Source organism: Pinus tabuliformis, chromosome 9, assembly GCF_031772625.1.
Source record: "Pinus tabuliformis cultivar Carrire ecotype Pingquan chromosome 9, CPIR1, whole genome shotgun sequence".
Lineage (NCBI taxonomy): Eukaryota > Viridiplantae > Streptophyta > Pinopsida > Pinales > Pinaceae > Pinus > Pinus tabuliformis.
In genome coordinates this window covers 585,872,277-585,877,251 of record NC_142307.1, presented here as the reverse complement: position 1 = coordinate 585,877,251, position 4,975 = coordinate 585,872,277, and positions in this window count along the sequence as shown.

Below are 4,975 nucleotides of genomic sequence, written 5' to 3'. Positions count from 1 at the left end.
CTAATTATCTCACACTCACAATTTCTTGAAAAATGGAAGGATAAGAAGAGATGTTGGATTGTTTCTTTAGCCAAAGAATAGAAAGGGCAAATAGATGGTCCCTGAATGCCTCTTATTCTAAGGTTGTCTTCAGTGAGGATCTTACCTTTCAACATTGTCCACATGAATATTTTTATTTTAGGAAGAGATTAAACTTTCCAGGTCATTCTCCAAAGCATTCAGGTGGGAGATTACTGATTATCTTCTTGCATCATGGCATATCTAGTTTTAACTGTATATTCTCTTCTTGATGGATTCCATTTGAAGCCATCTTTCTGCTAAAAAATGATAGGAGTTGATCCCTTAATTAAACTTAGTATAAGATTTTTTTGCTGAAGAAGATAGAGGGGGACAACATGGATATTCCAACCATCCCAAGAGTTGTCTTGTTGATTCCAGGAGGAAATTTGATCCAAAGTTGTGATGCCCAAGTTTTGAAGCCACTGAAGAATGTATTTAATTTCTGAAAAGGAGGAAAGTGAGGGATTTCCCATAATACTGTCATTCCAGATATTAATGTCCTTGACTCCTCCAAGGACTCTGGAAGTATTATCTCTGATTAAGGAAATATATTTTTTGCAACGTTTCTAGATATGAGAGCAAGGTATATTGAGGATTTGAATAGAAAGGAGATGGTGACGAGGAGCATTAATGTATTTGTATTCTAGAAATTGCTTCCACCAAGAGGGCTCACCAAAGAGGAGTCTCCAAATGATTTTGGCTCCTAAAGAAATATTTATTAGGTAGGGATGCCCTATTGTTATTCCTCCTTTTTCTTAGGTTGATGTGACTTGTTTCCAATTTATGAGATTCAACTTTTTTGTCTCATTTTTCCCTACCTGCCAAAGGAAATTTGTAGTGATTATCTCAATTTGTTTTTCAACCCTGACTGGAGCTTGGAGAATTGAAAATTGATATAAGGGGAGAGAATAAAGTACAAATTTGATCAAAATAGTTCTCCTGGCTAGGTTAAGCCATTGTGTACCCCATTGCTTTATTTTTCTCTTCAATTTTTCTAATGCGTCTTCCCATGTCTCAGCTTTCAATGTGCCATTTGAGATTAACATTCCCAAATATTTAAAGTATTTCCAATTCAGCTTGAGAGGAATGCCAGAAATATGTGAGATACTCTAAAGGACCCTAATGGGGGCATTCCAACTGTAGATACAACTCTTGAGCTTGTTGATGGAGCCTCCTGAGAATTCCATAAATTGATCCAAAATTATTTTAGATCTTCTAGATACAATGCAAGATGCTCCTCCCATGAGAAGTGCATCGTCAAAAAATTATGAATGGTTCATATTTTTTGTTCCTTTGCTGAACTGAATCCTTGTTATAAGTCCCTTTTGTCTGCAACTTTCCAAATTTCTGTTGAAAGACTCTGCCATCAGAATGAAAAGAAAAGGAGAAACTGGGTAGCCTTACCTGAGCCCTTTGGTGCTTTGGAAAAAATTACCAGGTCTCCCACTGATTAGACGACCAATCCAAGGCCTATGGATGTAAAATTTTATAAGGTCGATGAATTCATTTGAAAATCTAAATTTGTGACAGACTACTAGAAGAAAGGAGTGTCTAACCCTGTCAAAGGTGTTAGCCAAGTCTAACAATTTGTCGATTAGGGACAAAGCCACCCCGATTTTCAGAAATCAGCTGAGGAAGAAGGAGTTTGAGGTACATGGAAAATTTTAGGGGCTAATATTCACAGGTGGGCTAATTTTCTATACTTTTTCAAAAAAAAACATTCACCAATTTCCATTTTTTCTAAAAGTAATTCGCCCAAATTTTATAGTATGAAATTATTTTACGTTAAAAATATCTAAGATATTATATAGGCTAATATAATATAATTAGAATTTTATATATTTTTACAAAATTATCATCCAACATTTTACATTTTTTCTATTATAGATTACTAAGATTCGCCATGGTTTCTATAATTTCAAATAGATATCCATCCTTGAAATTTTCCCTGTTGAGGTGGTTGACCATTACTTTGGTGATTATTTTCTAAGAGGAGTTGCACCGTGATATAGCCCTGAAAAGGTCAAAGGAGGTAGGTCTTGAGTCTTTGGGAATAAGGGGAAGATAAGTTGAGTCGGTATTTCCTCCCACTTTTTTTTTCCTTTAAAACCAATGGATCTTTTTTAGGTATTTCTTTATGAGATCTCAGAAAAACTGAAAGAAAGAGATGGCGAATCCATCCATCCCGGGAGCTTTATCTAGGTGGAGGCTCCAAATTTCTCGAATTAATTCCTGTTCCTCTACTGATTTTGTAAGGGTTGCATTTTCACTTTCAATCACTAGTTTTGGAATCGGCCTTAGGAAGTTCTCTTAGCTATTGGGTTCTTCCTCTGTTGAGAGGAGTCTATCGAAGTATCAAAAATCCTCTTCCTTAATTTCTTCTTGATCTTTGACTTCTGTGTTTCCATCCAATTTTATTGTATCAATATGATTCCTTGTTCTTCTTGCTTTTGTTTGGTTATGGAAGAAGGACATGTTCTTGTCACCTACCTGAATCCACAAGCTTCTAAACTTTATCCTCTAACTTTCCTCTTCTCTCTGATTGGATTGGTATATTTCCCAATAGAGATCCTTTTCCTTAGTTTGCATTTCTCTTGTTTCTTCTCCATTATCCATGTTTGTTTGAATTTTCTCCAGATCAGATTGCACTTCCCTTTTCATTTGCATGGGCTCTCTATAGTGGATTTTGGCCCAATTTTTGAGAGCATATGTTGTTAATTTCAATTCGGATTCCCAAACATACAAGGGTGATCCACTGATGCATGTTTTCCAAGATGTTTCCACCAATTTCTTGGCATCTTCAAAATCATACCAAAGGGGATTATATGAAAAAGGGAGAGGCCCTAGGATTGAGGGTGAGCCAAAAGTGAGGGAGATGGGATTGTGATCTGATGCAAAGGAGGATAGAATTTTTGAGGAGATAGGGACAAATTCTGAAATGAGGCTGAGATTGACTAGAAATATGTCTAATTGTTCCTTGATATTACCCGACCCTATTATGTGATTATTCCATGTAAATATTCTATTTTTAGGTACTACATCCATTAAGTTTTGGTTCTCAATTCTCTGTTCCAATATTTCCTTGCTTGGGTTGGCGAAAAAGGAGCCCCCTAATTTTTCCTTTGCATTTAGAATCAAATTGAAGTCCCTTGCAACTATTATGTTTCAATTCTCTTCTACATCATGATGTTCTTCCAGAGATTGCCAACATGCTTCCTTATCTCTATAGTGAGTGGGAGCATAAATGTTGAAGATTACTATGATTTTCCCTGAGTTTTTGTTTCTCATTTCTATTATGATCCACTGATGCTCCTTATTTGAATTGCAAATTTCCCAATGGTTTTGATTCCACATGGTACTTATTCAGCCTAATGAACCTCTAGAGCTTATTGCTATTTCTTCAAAGCTTTTTATGTTGTGAATGCCTAAATTCATTTCTTCTTGAAGTAGTTTGCTCTCGTGAAGTAGTAAAAACTTAGGGCATTGAATCTTCATTATATCCTTTAATGTATTGATTTTGGAAAAGTGACCAAGCCCTCTTCTATTCCAAGAGACCAACTTAATTATTTATTCTGCGATGGGTGGGATGGTCCCTTACCTTTTGTTTCTTTTTCTTGATTATCTTTCATTCATGTTCCTCTGTCTATATATGTTTTGATAAGTTGTTTCATTCCCAATGCCATGTCCTTTTGAGCAGATTCATCCTGAATTTCCTTGTTTTATTTTCTTCCTATTTTTTTGTGGTTCTCAAGGAGTGCAAGAGTTTATTTAGCTTTGTTTCTGGTGAGGATTTTGCCAGTGGATGGAGCTTGGGGACTCAGAGAGGGTCAGGGGGACGAAGCGTAGGGGAGAGGGGTAGTAAAGAGAGGGGGTTTGCGGGGAGGAAGGAGGGAAGGGGAGGGAGAGGAAGGGGAGGGTAACTCCCCATCGTTGAGAATGCCTAAAGTGGAGAAAGGGTTGGAGGAGGGGGGGAAAGGAGGATCAAAGGAAAGAGATGGGGGGGGGAGAAGAAGGAGCTTCGGGAGGTGAGGGGCTAGGGATGGAGGATGATACATGCTTTGGTGATTTATTTTCTAATTTTTTTTTTCGTTTGGTTGTCTCCCATTGTGGTTCTTGAGCTTCTATAGATTCTTCAACCACTTTTTTCGGGCATCTATTTGAAAAATGATCGTATTCATGACATACCTTGCATTTGAAGGAGAGTTGTTCGTAGTCTAGCTGTTGTATGTGAGTCCAATTGTCGACTTTTATCTTCACTGCTTCCAGTAATTCCTTGCCAAAGTCAACTTCAGGACTGAGTATAGCATAGGTGTGAGAGTTTTCCCTTGGCTCACTTCTATCAATGTATTTCCCAAAGGCATTGCCTATAGCCTTAACTGATTTGTCTCCACAACAATGAAGAGGAAGATGGGGAAGGCAAACACAAAATGGAACTGCATTAGGTACATCAAGATCATGATCAAAATCAGGGGTCCATATATTTAGGTATAGACCCCTTGTATCAATGAAGTATGGACCATTTTTGAAGATCATGTCTCGCTCTTCTTTAGATTCAAAGTAAAATGTGAAGAATCCCTTGCCACAAAATCGGATGGATATTTGCCCTTGGGTCTTACCCACCTAGTTTCTTTCAACCCATTTTTGGAATATATTTGGGGAAGGCCAAAGGCCAGTGAACTTACCAACCAGTTCATGCTCAACCAAGGAGAGAGAAATTTTGCGAGGAAGGGTTGGAGGAAACTCTATTTCACGAATTTCATTGAGTTTTTTTCATAAACTTTGAAATAAAGGGGTGGAAATGAGGAGGCCCCAGTGAAGTAATGATGGAGGAGAAAGATGATGCAGAAGGATCAACATCAGGAGGATCTGAAAGAGGGAGGTGAACCCCCTCTCAAGTAGATTCCGGAGGGACCAT